Source organism: Notothenia rossii (assembly GCF_949606895.1).
Source record: "Notothenia rossii genome assembly, chromosome: 12".
Lineage (NCBI taxonomy): Eukaryota > Metazoa > Chordata > Actinopteri > Perciformes > Nototheniidae > Notothenia > Notothenia rossii.
The window spans coordinates 19,727,285-19,752,232 of record NC_136911.1 but is presented as its reverse complement, the minus strand read 5'-3'; the positions used below and the strand labels follow the sequence as shown (position 1 = coordinate 19,752,232).

At 40.2% G+C, this 24,948-nt stretch overlaps 1 long non-coding RNA gene across 1 annotated transcript; it reads left to right on the top strand.

Annotated features, from left to right (window-relative positions):
• Positions 1-13,779: 13,779 nt before the first annotated feature.
• On the top strand, positions 13,780-20,140 carry LOC307026532. The gene is made up of 3 exons (XR_013804398.1): positions 13,780-14,049; positions 19,452-19,529; positions 19,651-20,140. It is a non-coding gene; the product is annotated as an uncharacterized lncRNA (long non-coding RNA).
• The last annotated feature ends 4,808 nt before the right edge of the window (positions 20,141-24,948 follow it).

Below are 24,948 nucleotides of genomic sequence, written 5' to 3'. Positions count from 1 at the left end.
TCAGAGCTCTCCATTGTTTGTACAGTTTCCATACTGTTCCGCATGTTTACTCTCTTAAGGTCATAATGAGTGTTTCCAAAAGTCATGCAGATTGTTTTGTGATGCCACCCTGAGCCCCTGCACCCTCCTGGTTAAATGTAGTCATCTCTCATTGTGGATCAAACAGGCTCTGTGTCCTTCAGAGAGCGGAGGACAAAGAGTGAGCAGCCAATGGGCTTCATGAGAATGTGATGGCATTCATTCAAAGCCCCCCCCCCCCCCCCCCCACCACCACCACCACCATCCCGTCCGCTGCTCAGGAATAATCACCGCTTTGTGCCGGCCTGAGGAATCCAGGGTGAAAACGCAACTCAATTATAGAGAGGGAATCCAAAAAAGCATGGTAACCGCGGCAACCACAGAGGGCCCTTTAGGGGAGGAATAAAAACACACAACCCCGTCCTGCAGCCTGAAACCAACACGGTGGTGCGGGGACCCTCCCACTGCTCGAGGGCCAGAAACATGTCAGGGTGGGGGGGTTTGTGATAAATGATGCAGCATTTTCATTTGCCCAGAGGAGAGCCACAGCATGGGGCTGCCTCAGGTCGGTGGTGTCAAACCTGAGCAGTTAATAACACCGCCTTCACTTAAGGGTTTCTGGATTTTAGCTGACTGGTTAAACCCTGCAGGATGACACAGCAGATCATTTCCACAGCTTTGAACTAAATGATTAGAAGTTAAGTGGTAGTGTTGGTCTAATGGATAGTGAGGTGGGCTGAAGATTGTGAGTTCTAATCCCGCCAGAAACAACACCACTAGTGTGCCCTTGAGTAAGGCACTTAGCCCTTAGTTACTCCAGGGAGAATGTCCCTGTAATCGGTTATTGTAAGTTGCTTTGGATAAAAGCGTCGGCTAAATGAAATGTAATGTTAAGTGTGTCTTTGTTGTTAGTCAGACCCTGGTTAATGGAGTAGGCCTACACACATCCTTCACACAAGTAGAAGTACAGATACTCATGTTTAAAAAGTACTGACTAAACATCTTTACTCAATTAAAAGTAAGGAAGAATGGGCTTTGAAATAAAGTAGCAAATAACTACCAACTGTTTTATAGAGTCAATCTGGTAACTGGACCTCACTTGATAGATCATTCAATCAACTTGTATTTCCAATTGTAATACTTTCATTGTCATGCATACACTGCTCATGTTGTCTGAGGCTGAAATAGGTGTACATTGACTGATGATCACGCCACCAAATGTAGATTTAAACTAAAGCCTGTTTTGATCATGTAAAAAAGTAAAGGTATTTGAGAGTCAAAGTTGTCGGAAAAATAAATAGTGGAGTAAAGCACTGATACCAGAGAAAGCTAATGAAGTACATCAACAAAGTATTTGTACCTCACTACTTCCAAACCACTGTTATTGCAGGATTAAGTGACCATGAGGAATGCTGCAGCTTCAGGAGCGGAGCAGTCTGTGGAAACACTCCCAGTCTGGACTTTATTAGCATGGGAGTTCCCACTCTCCTGGTCCTCGGGCTATAATTCAATGCAACTCTGCACGGGTGGGGGGGCAGAGTGCTGGCAGACACACGGGTGGCTGGGATGTTTGATTTCCAGCCACTGACAGGCCGCTGATGATCCATGGCTGACGGGGAGCATCAGGACCTCAATGCCAAACTCAGTGGAGGGAAGAAATTGACACAAAATGGCCACCCACCACAGAAGAACAACACTGTCAGTTTCACAGTTATATTTTGACACACACAGTACCACCAGGACCAAGAAACAGTAAGAACAATGTATGTATGTGCCAGATATATACATAAATATTTATGAAGAAATGAGCCCTCCCTGAGGCAAAAAGCTGCCTCTTTGTTGGGGGGAGATACAAGTATGTCATGGCTAGCAGCTACATTTCATTATTAATACCAATAGTTAATGACACTGTTTCTCTGGTTTACTTTAAGAGTGGAGAGAGACTGAACATCCTTGAAAGAATTAATTTTAACAGTCAGCTGCTCCTGTTTTTTCAAAAGACTTTCCACAAAGATCACTCCCCCTCCTCCATTGTGAAAGCTTTAGTGCAGAGGTGAGTCAAGCTGAAGTTTACTGCACTGATGGAGCCTACAGAGAATGAAAGCCAGCACACACGTCACAATTACTGTAAAGGCCTCTCATTGACAAAAAGCATTCCCAACCCTGAACTCTAATTACGTTCCAACAAACTACAGTGAGGACACAAGGTCAAAGGTGGACAGACGGTCAGGATGTCATAGGAAGTTTAATTAATACAAGAGATTAACTTTTCAAATGAATTAATGTATTTATTTGGGATCAAGGACCATGCATACAAATACACTAATCTCAGAAAATAGATGATTTAATAGTGATTGTAAACTAAAGTAAGGTCGGTGAACATACTGACCTCTTGTGGATTTTCTGCAGAATTACTATCTGAAGATAATAATTATGTTTTCTCTCGTATTTTGAAATCTAGATATTTGCACTAAGCCAGTATCTATTTGTATCTAATATTTTCATTAGAAAGAGCTTTTCAATCAATATTCTATCATATACATTATTTAGTGTGCATTGAGATTTAACATATAATGCTTGACGAAGTTCCCATATAATCCCAAAGGTTTGTATGTGAGATTTAATTAGTTATCAGAGTAAATAATGACCAATATTTCCCTGAACGTGAACAGGAAGATTCTTAAAATGATTGTAAAATGTGCACTTCACAAATCACCCAGCAGGCTGCAGCCTTTTAAAGGAATTTGCAGTAAGGTAGAAGTGCTGCAGGTCACCTTTATGCTTCTGTTTACTCAAGTAAACATCCTCTTGAGACAGCAGTTAATCACAGACATTTTTTACAGTAATTAAAACCAGAAGCAACATTTGAATGACATGTACTTACTGACACTTTGCTTCAGATTCCTTTAAAGTTTATTTTGTGATTGACTCTAAACATTCATTTGTTTTCCGTGAGATAAACACTTTGCGTCAAATTAACCACATCCTGTTTGAATTCTGTGTATTTCCCCCCTGGCCTTTTTCCAAACCTCACTATCACACACATCTTCCCCAAAACATCGCGTGTCGTTCTGACCTGGTGCAAGACTGGAATGAATTGTACTAAAAAGGCAAGTAAGTGATGAAAGAGGAAGTGTCCAATGATATCAGGGATGACAAATAAGAACTGTGCCATACAATCAGCGGATATACTACTTCCTTTCTCAACTAACTTTCTGTTTCAAAACCTTCGAACCTTATTGAGTAACAGGGTCAGCTCTAGAACAAATCGAATGGGGGGGGGGGGGAATCATTTGAGACGCGCAGGCATTTGAGACGCATTTGCGCATTTGCGGCTCATTTGCGGCTCAGTGGAGGCTCCCCCCCGCTAGATGAGGCCCCCCCCGCAAGGTGAGGCCCCACGCAGTCTGCATGATCAGCCTGACACCCTGCTCACTGCAGTCAACAACCAACACACAAACACCAACGCAACTTCAATTTCAAAAAACATGCTGTCTTTCACACACATTCCAGGGGTGTAGTGCTATTTTATAGCGCACCTATGACTTGTGCATACATGCACGGTTGTGGCACGACCACCAAAACAGAAAAATATGGACATGGGCCACCATATAAAAAGTGTGCAAATGTACAGGGACGGCCCTTGGCATAGGCAGTATAGGCGAATGCTAAGGGCGCATCAATCAATGGGGGGCGCAGAATTTTTTTTTTTTTAAAGTTAGAAATGTTTTTTATTTTATTTATTTTTATTTCATAACAACACAATTTCCCGATTTTGGATCAACAAAGTACATCTTATTATCTTATACTAACAGAACTACGCCTATATTGCGTACAGCGCCTATAAACTATGGCACCCCCCCCCCCCCAAATCAAGTTGAACTGCCCCAGCCCCAGTAAAAACCAGAGGTTTATGTGAAATAGTTCTTTTTTGAAATAATGGTTTTAGTGTGCAATTATAGGTTTTAAATGTTGTATTTGTGTTAATTTAAAATAAATCAAACTCCCAAAAAACGTATACAGCTTTTATTAACATTGGAATTTACTCTGTAGCAGCCGCGGGGGGAGAGCTTTAGAGAGCTCTCTCCTGAAAGACTGAGAGGCTCTGATAACCTCAGCTCAGTGAGGTAAAGGCACACCTTTATATGATTATTATAGCTATAAAAAAATAAGAGAATAGATTTTCATCTATTCTCTTATGGTATAAAATACTATATGACAGTAAAATAAAGTTGTTATTAATAAACAAGAATACAGTTTGAAAGGGGAGTGATTTGTAAAATATCCATAAAGAAAAAGAAAATCTGCTTCCAGTTGTGTTTCATATGGGTGTTGAGAGATGTATCCATAGGTCTCTTCATGTTGCTCTCAAAGTGCACCAGATTGATGCTTTTAACTTCAATATTTAAAAAAAAAATCTTCCCAGGGGAGCATGCCCCCGGACCCCCCTAGAGGAGGTGAGGTCCCCCCCCACTTAAATCATGCTCAAATGGATAGGATACTAAATACAGGACAGCAGATAGCTTGCACATCTTCCGGCGCAGACTGAAAACTCATCTCTTTCGACTCCACTTCGAGTAAAATAAAATAAAAAAATAGATACTAAGTCCAATTGAAATCCATATTAAGGTAAGGTTTGCTACCACAGGAGTTTGTTGTGAGTATCTTTCCGTACTATCTCACTTCGGACCACTGGAGGTCTGAAGTGATCTCTGAGGCGGACTGGCACGCTGACTTCCTGTTTCCCCAAAGCAAAGTATATAAATATAATATAAAATACAATTGTAATGCACACCAAGGAATTGTGATGAGGTGCTGATCTGGAAGTAGAACTATCTGCATATATTTTATTTAGATACGTTCATTTTGAGAAGCCGATCACTGATAATAAATTATCAAAATATGCATTCCTGAGTAGATTAACTAGAATTAACCAGTGTACACTAAGCATAAGGCTACATGAATAAAGATAAACTACCACTTAAACAGCAGAAGAGAAAAACATTAAGGTCGCAAACACAGGTGTACAAACAATATAAGCCCAATTGCAGCGGTGGCAGCCACAGGTTATGCGACAAACAGTCTATGGAATAAACACACATAACGGTATAGAAGAAAAAAAGTGTTGCAGCTTTTTCATTGACATAGTGTGCAAACAACGCTACCTAACACAAGTGTTTGATGTCCTTCTCATCAAACCGACAATAGCAGAGGATGTAGTTTAGGTTGCTTAGATGCACTAAGGTAAGCACTAATGTTAACACCTGAGCGCCAACGTAGTGACTGCTGGGAAAGTATCGTGCTCCCTACTGCTTCCTGGATAAAGACGTTTTTTCCCTTTAATGGCAAAAGGATCAACTGAACATGATTTGAGAGGGTAGTACCAACAGCCTGTGGGGAGTGCCGGTACGCAAATAAAAGTCACGGTACACCAAAGGACACCTGCAGGGGCGCAGGTGAGATTTTGAAATGGGGGGGACGAAACTGAGGGAAATTATTTTCACCATATTTACTTACTATTTGTTTTACTATGTGTTTTACAATCATAAGTAATTAACCGTAAGCTTAAATACTGTTTCAAGATCAAATATAATACAATGTAAGTATGTATGTGGATTAACAAATGAATTGGTATTTACCTTTAAGTGCAAGAAGGATAATTTATTCAGGCGTTTGAGAAAATAACAATTAGAGGGATAACAATTAACAATAAGTAAAAGTAATCGATATATTACACATATGTACCCACAAATTACTTCTTTATACAGTATGCTGCTGTGTCGGACAGCTCTAACTTAAACGCTGCCCCACACAGGCCTGACTGGTACATGCACTGATAGTACTTAATGCATATTATATGTACACCTAAATTACTTCTCTATACATAGTGCAGCCACTTGCATATAAACAAAACTAAAACACAACTAAAGGCTGCCTTGTAGGACAGCTGTAACTTAAAAACTTCCCCACACAGGCCTGACTGGCACATGAACATATTCTTAATGTAGACTATATATATATATATATATATATATTTACTGACTGGAAATAGGCTCCTCAAAGGATCCAAAAACTGTTCTCCTTTCGTTTGCTGGGCAATTTGTCTTTTATTCAGTCTGTCGAGCCTCTCTTTTTGAATACTGCACACAACAACCCCATTGGGTCTTTTTTGACTCATGGTCGATTGCAACCATGTTTTTAATCTACGCAGTCCAATAAAGCTGCGCTCTGCCAGCAGTCAACAATACTACAGTGTCTGTGTTAATGTTATTTGTGGATAGCCTTAATAAACGTCCCGTTCATCTTTTTCCCGGAGTTTGCAAAGTGTCTGGACAGCTGGTTACCGGCTGACAACGAGCCTAGTCAGAATATTACCGGTGAGCATCCAATCTACGGCTTCGAAGCCTGGATACCGGCACTGAGGAAGGTAACACCTTGGAGACGTATAGTCCCTGGGTGGGCACATCGGAATGATCTAAGATGATTTAACAGTGTCCCTATGAAATTGGGGGGGACGTATCCCCCCCATCCCCCACACTATCTACGCCCCTGCCTGGGTGTTTGCTTTTACTGCTAATACCCTGATATACATCTGGGTGTAAAAGGCAACACTGGCTATGGCACCCCGGGTGTGAATATCATTGTTAGCTACTGCATCTTCCTTTTTGTTAAAGGATTACTTAGACATTGTTTGAAATATACTTTTTCTGATTCTCGCTGCGCCTTAGATTACTGCTCAGGTGAATGTGCTGTAACTATCAAGCCAGGATCTGCTTAGCTTAGCATAATACAAATACTGGAAACAGTCAGACCATATCTGGCTACAAAAACACTCTTCCTTCTCTCTGTCTGTACATGTGTACTCTCATGTTCCAAATAACCCAGCTTCCCCCAAATGTATTTTTGGTGTCTATATCTACGCCGGGATCCTGGGTCGTGGCTGATCCTGTTGCTGTGGTCCTGGATCCTGGATCCTGAGTCCTGGATCCTGAGTCCTGGATCCTGAGTCCTGGATTTCGAGTCGTGGCTGAACATGTCTCTGCGGTCTTTCCTGACTCTCAACATACTACTTCCCTGATGGCCCCCACAGGATTGTTGACATCCTCGTGAATTCATCTTCTTATTATAGACACATGCAATTCCAAATATTTGGTCCACCTATGCTGTAAATGTATTATCTTTTCAATTTACACACGGCATCTATTGCACTTCTGTCCGTCCTGAGAGAGGGATCCCTCCTCTGTTGCTCTCCCTGAGGTTTCTCCCATGTTCCCCTTTAAAATGTGGGTTTTCTCTGGAAGTCTTTCCTTGTACGATGTGAGGGTCTAAGGACAGAGGGTGATATTCTGTACAAAATTTTTTTGAGATATTGGGCTATAAATAAACATTGATTGAAACATTGATTGATCTTCTTTTCTTTGACAAGACACATAACTCTTCTTCATTTCTAGTTATTTGACAACAGTACAATTATTCTTTATACTCACCTTGTTATTTTCCAATAGTGATAGTTAACCATATGCTGGCAATGCTAGGCATTCTGACCATTTTTTGTTTACATAAATTGCGATCAAAACGTTTGAGACCCACTGAGATAACTTAGACTAAAGATAATTATCTAAACACTCAAGAGACCTTTACCTCACTGAGCTGTAGTTATCAGCCTCTCAGTCTGACAGGAGAGGACTCGCTCCACCTTCTTGTAGAACATCTTCTTATATCCGTTAGCGCAGCTAGCACCAGATGCGACGCTCACTCGCACTTTGGCTGAGAGCTGCTGGCGCCTGATAAGCCAACATCCCCCACTTTCATCACTTACAGCACCCATCGTACAGGGCAAATGCAACGTGTAACCGGGGTGAAAAGGGTGTTACATTTACTTAATTATGAATGTTGTTACATCAAGGCCGAAAATTAGGATGAGCGCAAACAGTCAAAAATAGTTTTTCCCCCTCCCAGAGCTAACTGCGCAGTGCCCCCCCCCAGATCTTGCGCCCTAGGCGACCGCAGCGGCGAAACCGCGCCACACTAATTGCGCAGCATAAACGCATGCACCACATTTTCGGCTCAGTTGAGGCACCCTCCGCAAGATGAGGCCCCACGCAATCTGCATGATCGGTCTGAGGGACGGCCCTGCATGAAGGTATGATAACTTCTTTCTTGTTCTTTCAAACGTTTTACTTTTCTCTGTCAGGTGTTGTCCTGCTCGCTGAAGAGAAAAGGATGACAGTCAGGAGGTGTAGCTGCCTTATATGCGCGCGCATCCAGGTAGGCTCGCCCTGATTGCTACGTTTATGCAACTTCAGTGTGTGAACGCTCGCGTATCATTGATGAAAGTAGTACCCATAGAGTCCAGTAGAGGGCGGAGCCTGTTTGAGATAGAACATTATCACAAGTCATGCTACATGTCTATGGCCTAAAGCCAAGCTAGAGTGATTTCCGTTGTGTATTGTTGATGGTAAAAACATCTGACTGAAAGATGTGTTTTGACGTTAAATGTTTCCCTTTCGTGACCCTGCTTAGTAGACGCTTGACTTCGCTGGACCTGTCTGCAAAGTACGTGACATAGTTTAATGTCACGTAATGGCAGAGTGAGTTGTATTTTCCCATACGATATGAATGCAATGCGAGAACCACATGTATTATGAGCGGAGCCCCCATCCATAAGCCCCAGACCCTGACATCACTCTGCACATTCTCATGACCATGAAAGGAGGCATCCCATTGGAGGAGGAGCCTTCCCACACTGAGGAGCAGCCGCCACATCTGAGGCTCACACACACTCCACTCTGTTGACTCAGCACAGAGCTAAGTCCAGCCGTTCACAGTCACATTGAACAAGCCCTCTCATGAGAGGTCATAAGTGGGTCATGGCGAATGTCAGTGTCACAATAACAGAATAACAATTTATGATGATTCAAAATAAAGGGAGTGTCATCAGTTGTGACTTATGTATTGGATTGATTCATCAATAACAGGTGAAAACATGTTGTGTCCCATTAAGTATTTTCTGCAGCTCGTGGAGACACACTGTCTAGATCTGAAAACCGTGCGTGTCTTTGTGTCAAGATTTCAAAGTGTAATGCAATCAAGCCTCTTGGCAAGTTGGACGAACTATCTCCATAGAATTTGTGTATGTCTGAGTCAGTCTGGCTCATGTAAAATAAGCCGAACGTCTTCTGGGAAGTCTGTCTATGCTCCGATTAAAGCAGCTTTTCTGCTTCCAGCGCTCCTGGCAGCTGCTAGCTGCTGATGAGGGTCTTTAGTTTATGTTGCTTGGTGCCAGTCACTACGTTTCCAAAGAATGCAGCAGAATTGTCAGCAGGCCAGACTGACTGCATTGTACTGCTTCATGTCTCCCTGCACCTGATACAAATAACATCTGCTCTGAAAGATTATGAGATAGAGTGGATAATTAAGAAGGATCACAGCGCTTGGATGTTGAAGTACATCAACAAATATCCAATACTTTATTAATTGGTTAGTGGGATTTTAGCAAATAATTTACATGCACATAAACCTTTAAAACACATTACAGGAAAGGGAAAACCCCAAAAAGCAGAATAGGGCCTCTTTTAAAAGCAAGACCTGTGTCTAAACCGTATCTTTTTCACCATGCCATGCTACAGCATTGCAGGTATGTGAGAATGTTCACACCCTATAGCAAACTCCACTAAAAATTTACCATAGTCAGCTATTACATACAGTCAAACGTTAGTCATGCACTAAATGTGATACTTGGAACAGGAAAGTTCCAGTGGTGAAAGTGAGCAAAGTAAAAAGTATAAGTGTGCATGCAAACTGTAGGGATCTTGCAAATATATGTAGCCTATTGTGCACATGCCTGTTAGTGACTGCACCTCTAGAAATAACAGTGCTGCACAAACATCAGTGACTTATTGAACTTGTTCCACCCTGTCACTTTTCACAAGCGGAGAAAGATGAGTATCGCATGCTGAGTGAATATCAACTGGTTTTACCACTTTTGCGTTGCAAGGGACATGTTGCAGCGATTCCGAGCTGTCTATTCACCTATTGTTCCACCATCGAGGAAATATCAAATGTCTCAGGTTCTGCTTTATTTGAGTCAGACAATGAAAACCATTCATTAATCTCACAGTGATCAAATGACTGCGTATGTTGTGGTGGTATTGGGTATCTTAATCTGAGGGTTGGAAGGGTTACTTTATATATTCCGTTACAAGTTACCAGTAAAATAAATACATAATTCCCATGAAGCATACCTTGACTTGGCATCCTTGGTGTTTTGCTTACTTCTTGTTGGAACAGGGTTGGGCCAACACAAAGAAACCTACTGAACTTGGTCTATACGAACATGAAGTCAAGTCGAGGAACAGAAAACAAACAAGAGAAATTAGCAAGAGTTGAGACTGAGGCCGGACTCGAGTGTTCCAGACTGAATATTTTCGGTGAAGCACTTACATGTTTGGACATGAAAGCATGTGAACGGTTGAGATCTAAATGTCTGGACCACATCTGGCTGCTCTCCAGACAGCCTCAGAATTATTCAAATTGCCCCCGAACAACCCTGATAAGGTCTCTCAGCGCTCAATTGTCTCCGTTATTAATCCAACATCTGGAACAACACAGCCAACATGTTCAACTATGCCAGATTACAGGACATGCTATGTGTTGCTCTCTGAGGGAGGTGGTTTGTGCTGTGAGGCTCTTAGTGTCCTGCTGACATTACTTTGGTGACTCTGTGGATCAGAGTCGCTGAATGCTAATAAACATGAGGAATGAAGGAGTCGTTGTATAACTCAACACTGTTGTTGCCAAATTCTTGTTTGGACGGCTGGAGAAAATGTTCCCACCGGCAGGGGAGGAAATAATACAAATATACTCCTTAATTAAAAGCCAGGTGAAATCGGTGCAAAAACAAAATAGCGTCGACTAGAATATTTGAAGCCATTTTTAGGACTCGCAAAAATAAATAGAACGGGTAATATTTTTTTCCAAGCTGTGTGGTCTTTTCACTTTTTATGTTTTGTAGTATTTTTTCAAATGCATACAAGAAATCAGCTTCTGCAAGAAATGTAGTGGTAAGCACATCAGTGAAGAAATGCTCCACTGCCCACAAAGTTATTTTTGAACTATGGCTTGGTTTCCAAAGTGCATTAACACTTTCTTTTTAGTGCACAGTTTCTCCATGCTTAATGTCACAATGTCATCTGATGGTAGCTTGATTGACAGGTGGCTCAGAAATGCATCTATGAAGAAATTAGGATTATGAGTAAGTAACAAAGTTAAAGTCCAATCACAACGCTTTTCAAAGAAGTGATTTAGGGATTAGAAATATGTACATGTGAAAAGGACTTTACAGTTCGTACAGTAACTCCCATCTTTACCCAGAGGAGAGGTCTGGAGGAGGTCATTCATGTTCATGACACATTATTTTATTATTTGTACTGCTGTATATTTGGAGCCAGCTGACTTTTCGACAGGCTGGCTCTCAGCTGGACTGAGATCTTTCTGCGGTCCTCGAGGAGCTTCAGATAACAAACAGAACTTTATATAAACTTAAGACAGCATTTTTCTCATCCCAGATGATTAGGTCGAGGAAGCGGAGAGTGGGAGTTCTGACTTTAAAGGATTGATCGCATTTTAACACACTGATAAAAGTAACTTTGAGATTATATAATGAACTGGAGGCTGTATTTTCTCGCTTGTCCGTCCTATTCTCAGGGAAATTATATCTCAGGAATGTCAGGAGGGAATTTGGAAATTAGACTCAAGGATAAAGGTCAAGGGCACTGTAACACTCAAATGTGATGTTTTGTTACATAACTCAAGGATACAACCGCTAATTGTGACAATTTCACACAAACGAGAGGCAGTTGCTCTTGTTTTCTTTTGCTACCTATTTCAATTTGTCTTTTATTTACTCAAGACATGTGGGTGAGGAAGCAATTTATATTGTAAGCAGCCACTCCCCGGGTCAGGAGAGGATAATAATCTGTCCTCAGGGGAGTAGTTATTATCAACATCAAGTTTACATTACACTGGAGCCTCTGGGCTACTTATTTAGTGTTGTGCGCTAGTTCATACTAACTGTCTCTGTCTCTGACAACATATGAATTTCGGCTGTATGTACAAAATTGACACTTAAACAATCATTTCGTATAAGATTGCGATATCCCATATGACATTACTTTGAATTGTCTCCATTGACCGGTGTGGCTGATTCTTGCCTCCATAGACAGTGATGAATGTGTCAGTGTTGGCTGTAACTGAGGCCTTTACATGGGACACCTGAGACATACTACTATTCAGTGAGTTCAGCTCTCAGGTCAACAAACACCTTGTCATTAGTTCAGGAAAACGCAGTTCAATAGAAATGTGCCATCTTCTCAAATGTTATCATGGCATCTTCGTCACAGATTCAACAGTAAATAAAGTTATTTTGGTAGAATATAAGCGGTTCAGTGGAAATGCTGTCCGAAGCATTTTACTGGAAGCCAAACTTCCTACAGTCTGCTACTGTACGTCACTGTCTGGGTGCGTAAAGGAACCACAAGGAGTGAACCAGTCTTACATGAAACTTTCCCATCTGGAGCTCCTGTGTGTACTTTAATTACTTTTACAGATATGTGGGACTTCATAGTGCCGGTAGTCCATTGCTGCATACATACTTAGAAGTGGGGAATAAAGAGGCCCTATGTCATATATGTATTTGAACTGCTGATATTTGACATGTCTATGAGATTTAAAGGCCCATCAGCAACTGATTTTGATCCAACAAAACAGGGGAATATAAGAGATAACTCTTTGGACAACTAAACAGATGGTGAGTCACTGTCATGCTATCAGAAAATAGACAAAATACCAGAACCACATAAATTAAACTCATCCCATTGTGTAATCTATGTCTCAAAATTACAATAGCAGGTTATTTTGGTGTTTCTTTGCAGTTATGAAATTAATTTCCAAACAACTCCTTAGTCACTTCCGCTGCTTCAAGAGTTTTACAGTGGGCCCAAGCAGAAGTGGTTTCACAGCAACGCAGTGTTCCCAACGTTAACGGTCAATAAAGATAACAGATTCAAAGGGAAATATGACTCCGTTCCCGTTTATAGGCGCTATCTCTGTCTGTATCCGTTCCTGAATAGCCAGACAGACATCACAATACAGGTGTGTCTGCAGGTACACAGTGAATCTGATTTCTGCATTGTTATGGGGGCAGACTAAACTCTGGAACTTCTATGCACTTAAAACTGAAAAGAAACAAGTTCACCGTTTGATCCAAACACCAAGAAGTGAGCTATTTGTGCTGAGATGTTACAATAATGAGTGATTCATGTTGTGTGGGTTGCAGCCAGTTCCCAGTATGATGAGCATGTAGGGGCAGGTGTTAGTGACATTAATGATGGGATAGTCAACACTCTGATGACTGTCCTTAAATTAGGGGGTGGATTGACCGTTATGCAAAGTTATGCAATCGATTTTTAAACTCCATGACCAAAGAAGGACACAAACACAATTACAGTATGTCCAAGAAATCCTTTCTTAGGTTTCGTTTTGAAGAAATCTTTCATCACTGCTTCCGTGGAATGAATAATCTACTGCATGTGATAATTTGATTGATTGTGTTTATTGACACGTCGAGATCGTAAAGAACATTAGAAATGATTAAAGATTCAAGGCTTTTATTGTCATACATAGCTACAGTGTAGTCCTAGACATACATTCAAACAAACTGGAATTATTCATATTATGTGGACAAGGTGTGATTGTCTGGCATGCGTACTCCTTTTTCTATTTTGTATAAACTGTTTCATCATCCGTTATCAGTCCTTTCTGCTTCACTGGCTTTGCTTCGGAAACAAGCTTTTGTGTTTGTCTGAACTCCGTGTCCTCTCCTCATAGGGACACTCATCTGAATTCCCGTACATGCCTCGTCCATAATCCCATTATCCCTCTGCAGGAACAGCGGTCTGCGGGCTCTCTCCCTATCTGATCCCAGTCCTGCTTGGTTTTGGAAACAAGGTGCACACGGTCGTGTCTCTACAGGTGAGTATCCCATCTCTGCCCACCTAGCAACATGCATACCAACGCATCAACATCCTCCTGCACATTCCTGGGCAAGCTGCAGCAGCGTGCACTGTCCCGCTCTGTGAAAGTGGAAATTCACTGCTTACGCTTTGGTGCTGCAGTATTAGACACGACAACATGTGCTTTAAACAGTTGTGGGGAAAGTATTTAGTTCCTTTATTTGAGTAAAAATAGAAATACTACGGTCTGAAAAAGCCTTGTGGAAAGTATAATTCCTGCATTCAAAATGTTGCTTAAGCAAATGTGCTTTGAGTATCAAAAGTTAAAGTACTCACTATGTAGAATGTCTCGTATCATTATAGAATATTATATCATTCAGTTTTATCACTTACAAATGTATTTAGGAGCATTTTAATCTTGTAGTTTGTTAATGTTTAGCCAGTTTTAGACACTAAAAAAGGTATTGTGTTAAGTATTACAGCACTGGATCATATAATACTGGCACTGTGCTTTTTATAGGCGAACATGATAAAAACAGAAAATAAAAAGTGCAATATCTCCCCCTGAAATGTAATAGAGTAGAAGAATAAAGTAGCCTAACATGGAGATACTTATGTAAAGTAAAAGTACGTCAGAATACTTGAATTACTGGATTCGACACAGTCACGACTCCGTGTGTTCGTTGTGTGCCAAAGGGGATTTTCGTTAACCTGAGCTATTGTTTTCTGAATTATGTTCCCAACACTTGGCTGAAAGAACAAACGCTGTGCCAGCATTTCATCAAAGCACGAAACATATTGTACACATAATGTCCCGCCCTCAGGGAAATGCCTTCTCCAGGCATTTGTTAGTAGCATTTCATGGGTAATATTACTGGCTATACTTAAATCGCAGGACAGGATGGCGTGTTGATAGAACAGCTTGTTATCACGAGACGGGCCGTCGACATAAAACTCATTACTGCAGCTGGATGAATGACTCCCTGCTTATTAAATAAATGTCAGTGAAGTAGATAAAGTAGTTATACCACAGTGTAGAAATACTTTAGGTTTAATCAAGTACTATTTTTTTTTTTTTTGTAAACAATACGTTTATTAATTTGTCATTCTTTTAAACAACATAGTTACAAGACACGCCATGCCTTACACAAACTTATATTAAAAAAAATGAAAAACAGAGGCAAAGACAAGACAGGATATAATAAATAAAATTGAAATATATAATAAAAATACATTAAATGAAATAAAATAAAACTAAAAAAGTAGCAATCGAAAAAGTCTATATATTCACAGCAGTTTAATTAACTTTTCCTTTCAACCAGATCGCTCTCATGGATTCTCATTGTTATTTCTTAGCATGTTTGACACCCGGGCGGGGGCAAAACGCAACATCTTGCAAGAAACAGCGTCGGAGGGCTTCTTAATATTTAACAAACTATGAATGTGTCATACCCACTTAACGGGAAGAAACTCAGCTATCAGACAATATTAACCGTTTTTAGCTAAACAAAACAAAAGGGTAATAACAAAGGCTCTGAATTAGCCCTGAGCGAAAAAATGCTGATGCACTTAGCACAGAACTCAAGGTAAAATACCCTTATTACTTATCGGATCTGCACAAAACATATATCGATTAGCAAGCTGAGATTCCACAGATTCCAGACATATAAGCATCATCACTGAGCGATCAGAACTCGCGGCCAAACGACAAGAAGCAACAACAAAGAAATGTGCTTTACGGAGCCAAAACGTCTTACCTTAGCTGTTGTTCTGATCAAAAGTTGTGTTCAATGGCATTAAAACGAGAAAAACGCTGCTGAACGTTAATCCAGAGGTTAATCCATCATCATATTTATGGCAATAAACGTAGTTTTCTATAGAGTGTAATATAACTTTCGGTTTGGGCAAACTGCGTGTGCATCACTCTCAATCATCAATGGTAATGTTTAGATGGATTTAGGAACCCTCCCTCGATTCTATTGGCTCACGGTTCAAAAGAGGTGTCAATCACCAAAATTGACCAATGGGTTTGTTGGAGTCGGAAGGCCTGTTAATTTATTCCGGCAATTACTCAGACCTACTAATTAACCTAACAGAAGCTATTGAGTCTATGTAAGTTTACTGCCAGGCTCGGATCCACCTGGATCAGCTAGGTCTCACCTCTACTAACTCCTGAAGAACCAGGTTCAATTAACTGCTGTTTCAATTCAGACGACGCACTAAATCCGTATAAGCGATCCCGAAGGATTCTGGTGTCAATAATGGGGTGTGGCCCTGCCTAAGTGTGAGTGTGGCAGTGTGCAATCTTACCTTTAAGCAGGAGAGGAGAGCGCAGATTTATTTTAAGTTATCCCAATCCAAAAAGGTGGGATGATTTTATTTGAAGAAAATGGTCCACACTTTTACTGGGTTTTTACCTTCTGTCGTTACAATGTGACAATCATACGAAATATATCATGCTGTCGTCCTTTTTTAATATAAAACCTCAATTCACAGTTTTACATTTCTTACATTAAATCCTAACTTCAACTGGCCCACTTCAGTTGTGACATTTCAATCCTAACTTCAACTGGCTCACTTCAGTTGTGACATTTCAATTCTAACCTCAACTGGCCCACTTCAGTTGTGACGTTTAAATTCTAAATTCGACTGGCCCACTTCAGTTGTGACATTTAAATTCTAACTTCAACTGGCCCACTTCAGTTGTGACGTTTAAATTCTAAATTCGACTGGCCCACTTCGGTTGTGACATTTAAATTCTAACCTCAACTGGCCCACCTCAGTTGTGACGTTTAAATTCTAAATTCGACTGGCCCACTTCAGTTGTGACATTTAAATTCTAACTTCAACTGGCCCACTTCAGTTGTGACGTTTAAATCCTAACTTCAACTGGCCCACTTCAGTTGTGACATTTCAATTCTAACCTCAACTGGCCCACTTCAGTTGTGACGTTTAAATTCTAAATTCGACTGGCCCACTTCAGTTGTGACATTTAAATTCTAACTTCAACTGGCCCACTTCAGTTGTGACGTTTAAATTCTAAATTCGACTGGCCCACTTCAGTTGTGACATTTAAATTCTAACTTCAACTGGCCCACTTCAGTTGTGACATTTAAATTCTAACTTCAACTGGCCCACTTCAGTTGTGACATTTAAATTCTATCTTCAACTGCCCCACTTCAGTTGTGACGTTTAAATTCTAACTTCAACTGGCCCACTTCAGTTGTGACATTTAAATTCTAACTTCAACTGGCCCACTTCAGTTGTGACATTAAACTATAATAGGCCTTAAACTCAATTTACCAAACCCCTTGTGTTTGTAAATACTGTGATTATAGAACAAAATGAAATATAATGCATTTTCATTGTGGGTTATACAAGAATATATTTGATTATATTTGATTATTATTTGATAATATTTGATTATATTAACTTTCGTTTTAATTATTCAACTTAATATGGAGACCTCAACAGGTTCCAGAGATATGGCAAATATACCCAAAGGACCCCAGAGGTGGGTTTTGTTTTTTCTAAATCTCTCTAAAAAGGTCAAATTTACACATGGTACTTATTATATGTTTTAGTTTGGATTCCTAAAGCTTTTAGTCTACTATCCCATCATTCAAGGGTGGTTTTCACTATAAGTAATGGGTTTTTTTTTGGACGGAAACTATAATTTACAGGTTTTTACTATGTTCAATCTGAATTTACTTTAAAATAAAAACATTTATATTGATTCTGACTTCTCTACATCCAACTCACAGGTTTATCATAGCTTTGAGAACAAAGATTATTAATTTACCCCTTTTAGAAGTGAAGATATAGTCATTTGTTCTGGGCATGTCATTTTCAAGCCTGAAACCTGAAAAGCATGCTTGGGGCTAACAGTTGAGTAAACGGCATTCAAGAACTATTAATGTATGTAGCATGGTCAATTTCAACAAAATATATCATACTTTAAATATAAGTGATTCATACATGCCTAATGTTGCAGCTTACAAAGAAGGATTTCAAATATGTTATGTCTGGGTAAAAATACATAATTATTGATCAATTAATAAAACAAAATATTAATAATCTTATTCATAAGAAATGTAAATATTCAAGTTGATTTCAAGTTGCACAAATGTGTATATTATGTTATAAAATACCATATGACACCCCACCACTGACGAGAGCATTATTACAATAATACTGGTGAATTCAGAAGAAGTGGAAGTATACCAGCCGTGTTGAAAGTGGAAATGTCCTGTTAGGTGCAAACCCTAACAGGACGTTGGGATTTAGACATGAGTTGAATAACATCCTGAGTAACTTTGTCACTGCTGTTTTGGTGACTCTGTATTAACTCATCTAATGTTGTAAAATAAATATTTCCACAAGTCTTTTAAAAAACAAAGAGCGATTTAAGCCCTTTAATTCATTCTTGGCTACTCATATTGGTTCACGGTACTTACTTCTGTTTTTACTTTAAAGGGGACCTATCATACAAAATGCACTTTTTGATGTCTCTTATACATAAAGATGTGTCCCCGGTGCGTCGGGGAACTCACGCAGCGTCAGAAAATAAAACCCTTTCTCTTTTTCTCCGTACCCAAATCTTTTAAAAACGGGTGTACAACGAGCGGATACAGATTTGCTGCCGATCTGAAGTCAAATCGGCGGCGGACACACAGAGAGTTGCTATCAGAAACAATGCCTGACGTGTTTTGGACGTAACCTCGTCTTTGTTTACATTAGCATGCCTCGCTAACACTCAGAGCTAACCTGTACTGGAGAGCACATGTGTTTAAAAAGCAGGAAATAAAAAAAGAACTCACCTTGTGATAAACCCGCAAGAGAAAAAGCCTTTGAGCTCCATACTGTTTCAGAAATAATCCTTGATGTGGTTTAGAACAGGATGGCGTTTTATCACAGCAGAATTTAACTTTATCTCCGGTAGAATTCTGATCAGGCATTAGCTCCGCCTCCTCTTTTTTTTTTTTCAAGCTAAGGACCCAAGATCCGCGTTTCTCTAACAGGGCTGCAAAAGAGGGGTTTGAGCAGTATGAGGCATGGCTACAATGGCTGATCTGTTTGGTATTTTACCCTAACCCTTTTGTATAGGTATGGCCCTACAATATATGTTTCAAATATAGCATGATAGGTCCACTTTAAAATCCAGATAGGAAATGATAAATTATTAAATATGTTCTGGGATTTTGCTGAATTACCGGTATCAACATTTTCTCTGGCGACAGGAAATGCGCTGTTAATAAAAGCTAAACAAAAACAACAGCACCAAAGTCAAAGAGGACATCAGTCGCACTTCCCTCTGATATATAATGTTTCCCTGATGAGTAAGTGGATAAAAGTCCTGTATGTGAAATAGCTATGGACTCCTTACGTGTGAACAAACATGGTTTGCTTTCTATTTCGCAGAATTATGTGGATTCCCTGAACTGCAAACTGCTTACAGCTCGTAAAGAAGGAAAATGGAGGCATAACAAAAGACGAAAAGTAAGAAAAGCAAGAATAAAACTTGAAAAGCAAGTAAAGAAAGTCTATTAAAATGATACCATAGTTGTTTTTCTCAAATGAGTTGACGGTTGCAACTAAAAGCAACTCTTATTTATCTCAGTTTTTAGATGACGACATTCATTTAAACGGTGCAACCAAGGACATAGTGTGTCTTGTCGTGCAGTCACAAAGACTTGTCCTGGCAGGTTGGCAGAGTTTTGCCCATAAAGCACCCTCCTGGCACCCCCCTCCTCCGTCCACAGGGAGGTCGGGGGGTCTGACAGTGACTCTGCAGCCCCTCACCCACAGGGAGGTCGGGGGGTCTGACAGTGACTCTGCAGCCCCTCACCCACAGGGAGGGGACCAGACAGCAACGCTAAACAGAATCCAGCGTTGTCCCTGTGCAGCTGGAACTGCTGAGGTGTGAGATTCCCTGCAGGGAGACAATGCCTGAATGAAGAGCGAGAGGAACTGTGTGGGAGGCCTTTGATGCATTGATGCAACTCTCCCAAATACCCAGGAATGAAAGGAGGTTTAGTTCTGCTTTCAGCCAGTGTTGCTACACATGTTTCACCAGAACAGTATTAATAAATGATTTGATGAATGACAAACCCAAAGAGTTTTTCTTCCTGATTTCTGTCTACCAGCACTTTGCACAACTAAACAGTCTGCACATTATGAGCCATTCGACGATAGGTTTGGGTTCACTGTTTTCAACATGGCGGCATTTCTTTGCTGTTGTTTCAGAGTTTGACTTCCCTTTGCTAATTTCTACAGAAATCAAAGATACAAAGGTTAAATGTGTTTCTTCCTTCACATTGCATGGAAGTGAACAGGAAACCGTGCCCTAATCGTTGGGCTGTACCAATCGCAGCCTCTCAAGCCAAGCGCATTTAAAACAGCTGTATCAGGGACTGACCCTATACTTACGAATAATGATGAACAACAGAGACTTTTTATGTCATTAATCCAGCCTTTTATTGATTTCTAAGTTACCCATATAACAGAAACGTGTGTTTTCGTCCAGCAGGTTGGCTGACTGTGCGGAGGATTGAGTCCAATCACAGGAATGCGAACCCAGTATTTACTCCTTATCGGTCATCAAGTGGCTGATTAGCAGCCTCAGTGAGGACGCTGCTGCACAATGCTTAACCATTTCAAAGCTGGAACAGGAACCGTTCTTCAAAGGAACCTCCATTTGATCACCAGTAAGGTGTGGATAGGATGTTTTCAAAAGGAGATTCCTGCACCCTCACTGCATGGACATTGGTTTTGTGCTACTAGATTTGATAAATACCTAAATGTGTTGTGATGCAATTCATTCCGAGGATTGTTGAAGATCAGACGTATCAGAGAAGCACAATGTGGGTTAACTAGAAATGAACTCTCCTTTTCAATGAGCACTTTCCCTTGTTGGATGTGCCTAAAGGAATACTTCCATACATTTTAAATTAGCTACTGTTTCTAAATATGCACGAAACCTTATCTGAGTACACATCTTATACATGTTGGTACTTGTTACATTTATCAAACTCTTCCAACATTTTGCTCCACTCTAAAAGTCAAAATGAGTGCAGCGAGCTACCCAAAGTTTCAGGCTTTAGTAAACAGGAAAACCGGAAGCCTAGGTGACGCCCAGTCTCACGGGCCTTTGTCTTTCAAAACATTTCCCCATAAAATAATCTAGGAAAAGTTTCCTTGGACCTTCTAACACGAGAAGATGGCACACCGTCAGAGAAACTCCCGGGTCAAATACATTAGAAAATTCTTCACAGATGTATGTGTTTGATTTGGAGCGACACAACGTGGTATCAGTTATGGGTCTAGACATTCTATCAGTGAGTAATAATATTTCAAAATGACAAATTGTTTTGGGACAAGGGAAGTATTAACCTTGATTATTCTTGACTTACTGTTGAAAAGATGGAGGGTAACAACGGAACACATTACTTGTATAGTGATACCCTCAAAGTATTTCCTCTTCTAATGTGTGTCCTTTGACCATTTGTTTTAAAAGCAACTCAAAGATGCATTCACAACTCTCAAAAATATGTAAATACCTCAAGTGAATGGAGGTGATTTTCTGTAATGGATAGAAACTTATTTTTTCTAAATGAAACCTTAGTGCACATAGAATACCTTCAGTCACGAAAAACTAATCCAAAGACTACGGCTGTGATGATGGGGAGACCGGACCATATGAGTCATTTTATACGCATGTCTCATATATTTGCTAAAGGTTGGGTTTAACTAGGACTTAGGAGTTTATTGTGTTGTAAAACACACAGTATGGGAACTGGGATCAAACATTGAAGTTGAAGTGTTGCCTTAGTACCCAAAACATCACCTTTAGTTTCAAACGTCCGAACAGTTACTCATCCATATTCACACACTCATTCATACTGTGCTACTGTATTTGATGATGAGGCACTTTCCAATGGACTCACTTATGTGTAAACCATGACATAGGGGGTAAAAAATTACCGGGAAAGCTGTATTTTGGACATAACTCATGTGTGACTGATTGTAACAGAGACACTTATTCGTACTAGAGATGTTGAATTTGAGTATTCATATTCTGAAAATATGTCCTTGTATGGGGAAGAGAGGCGAATAAAGACAAATGCATAAATTAAAAACCTGTAACCCTGGGTTACGTCATCTTGTTTTACTGACTTCTACAAGTTTCTCTTCAAACTTTAAGATTTTAGATCGTCTTGACTTTGATTCCAACACACCTGATCCCAATGATGTGGTTAACGAGCCCTTAACGAGCTCCAGCTGCTGATAACGAGCAGCTGTAACACAAAGACAGCTTCAGGAGAGGTGAGGAGGGGATATTGAGTTCTGTATTTATTTGATCAAACTACAGCCAGAATGAATGCAAAAGCAGAGATGGCGTTGGCACAGATGAATGGACTGCAGCGGAGCATAGCTAATGCTTTTCATGGAGTTAAAAAGACTTAATCTCACGTTTGGGATCTAACCATGACTAACACAGTAGCCTTTATGTTCTCGGATCTATTGCCCGCAGCTCATTCCTGCCATTTCCGAAGAACGTGTTGATTATTACAGTAGAAAGTGAAGTGTACGAACACTGGCTGCTCCTTTCTTTCCTTCCAGGGAAAGGCCTGGGAGAGTAATTAAGCCCTGATTGTAGTATCATCCGAAATAATAGACGCAGAGCCCCGATGATCTCATGCCTTTGTGAAAGTCTATAATGCAAACCACAGAGTAGTAATTGCAGTCCAATACTGTTGTTGTTGATAACTGTGTTAGGATTTAGTGCTAGGAAACACCATAAGATATGAAGAGACAGGTAATGTGTTGTATGAGGAATAAAGCCTGCAGTCAACAGTCTGGGGAACTTGAAGCTTTATTTCCACTAGTGGTAATCTTGTCATCCATTACGCATGAGTAGTCAACCGGCGTTGACCATGTTGCTCCATTAGCTAGATAATTACAGGGAGCATAGGAAAAGCTTTTTAAACGAAAAACAGGGGTTTTATTTGTTCTACTCTTTAATTTTCCATGCTTTTAAATGTTTAAAAGTGAGCCAGCGACTCTGAATGAAAGATGAGTCATGTGTGTTAGCCTACATGTGTGTGTACGTGCTGGAAGCTCTCACTGTGCTTTTAGGAAGTGAAAAGAATCGCATTTGCATTCAGTCCTTCCGTCAAAGGGGTTCTTTGGTATTAAAGCCACAGTGGACCGTGCGACAAGTGGGCCCCTTTTTTCCAGAGAGGGATGGGGGGAGGGATAATGAAGCTCTGGCACAATGCCACTGCAGGACAGTATTCCCAGCCAGCAGTGAATTACTAAAAGAAAGAGCCACTGTTTTGCTTGTACTGAATATTAATGATCCCTGAACATTTTGCAAAGCATGTAATAACGTGTTTTCTTAACTTCTGAATTGATTTAATCTTCATGTGAAAGTCCACTTGCCGAGACATCATGTAACATCAACAGTTTCTAAACACATTTGTTTTTCCAGTTTCCGTGTGTCTGGATATTTATCATGACTCTAAACAACAGCTTCTATATTTAAACCTCCCCTTCACCCACTGAAGAGGTCTGAGGACATCCTGACTCACACTCTGAGCTGACTTTCTCAGATCCCTAATGATGTGATCACGAGAGATCTAATAAGGCTACTGGGGGGCCGAGAGTATATATAGTGATGTGGTCAGCATACCACTGCAAAGCATGTCATCCGTCCTTTAAACCGTGACTACACCACCGACGACTTTACTACTGAAGAATGGGAGAAATGTGTCAACAAAGCGTGCAGCCTGCTTGAAAAGAAAGATAGGTGCACGTAAAGTCTCTAGTTTCAAGTGAGCACATCATCCTGGAAAAAAAGTGCCATTTATTTATCTCTATTTGTCTAAGCAACTGGATGTGGTCTATATCAAAACTCAAGCACTCCTTGTGTGTTGATAGGTGAAGATAAAGAGAGAATTATAAAAGCTCTTCATCTTAAAATGCAACTTGGCTCGGGTTTATCTGTTGGCTCTTGACTCATAAACCTGTGCCTCGCCTTTAAGTCAACTTTGATCTCAGGCTTTTTGTATAACTCAGAGAATATAAAAGGTGTTGTGACATGGGCGTGGACAGGATTGATGAGATAGAAATAAAGTTCAAAGCCTGAAGATCATAACCCAATGAGAACTATGTACCTTTTATTATAATTATATGTTCCTAACAGCATAGGGGTACAGACCAGTTGTTATCATGATATCAGTTATTCAATCAGAACACTTTTTTTCAAACTAACGCAGACTCGCCAAAATGCCTCATATATCTAAAATATATTTTGTTATAAAGCGTAACCCCGGACTTCCCCCGTTAGTTCTGCAGGAGGATTTGCAGCTCACTTTGTTTGTATTCTCTTCTCAAGTAGATTTATGTTTGTGCTCACTGTTTGTAGTGCTGACTAAACTGGGAGAGTTTCATGCCTGTTCTTGTGTTGAAACAATTCAAACTTCGATGGGACTATTGCTGCATAAATTCCACCCAACATAAATAACTGTGTAAGCCATTGAGGACCCTGAAGTTCATATATGGTGGGTGTTCGATTAGATTACTTAACAGACTTACGACACAAATATATTTTTATGTGTAATCTTTAAGAAATCTGAAATAATTTGACGTTTTATTTTGTTTTTGTGAAGCCATCTGAACTGCTTTTGTATGACATGGTGTTATAGACATTTCAAACATTTGAAAAATAATTATAATTAACTATAATTTCCATAATAAATATTCGTTAGAGCCAGGATAACACATGTATTTGTTTAAATGATATGTAAGATTGGAAAGCGTTTTACCTTGCACGTTATCAGTGTTTAAATCCCCTAATCTTACTCATCTTGCAGACAGACACATTAGTCCATCGCCGAAAATGCCAGATCTGTTA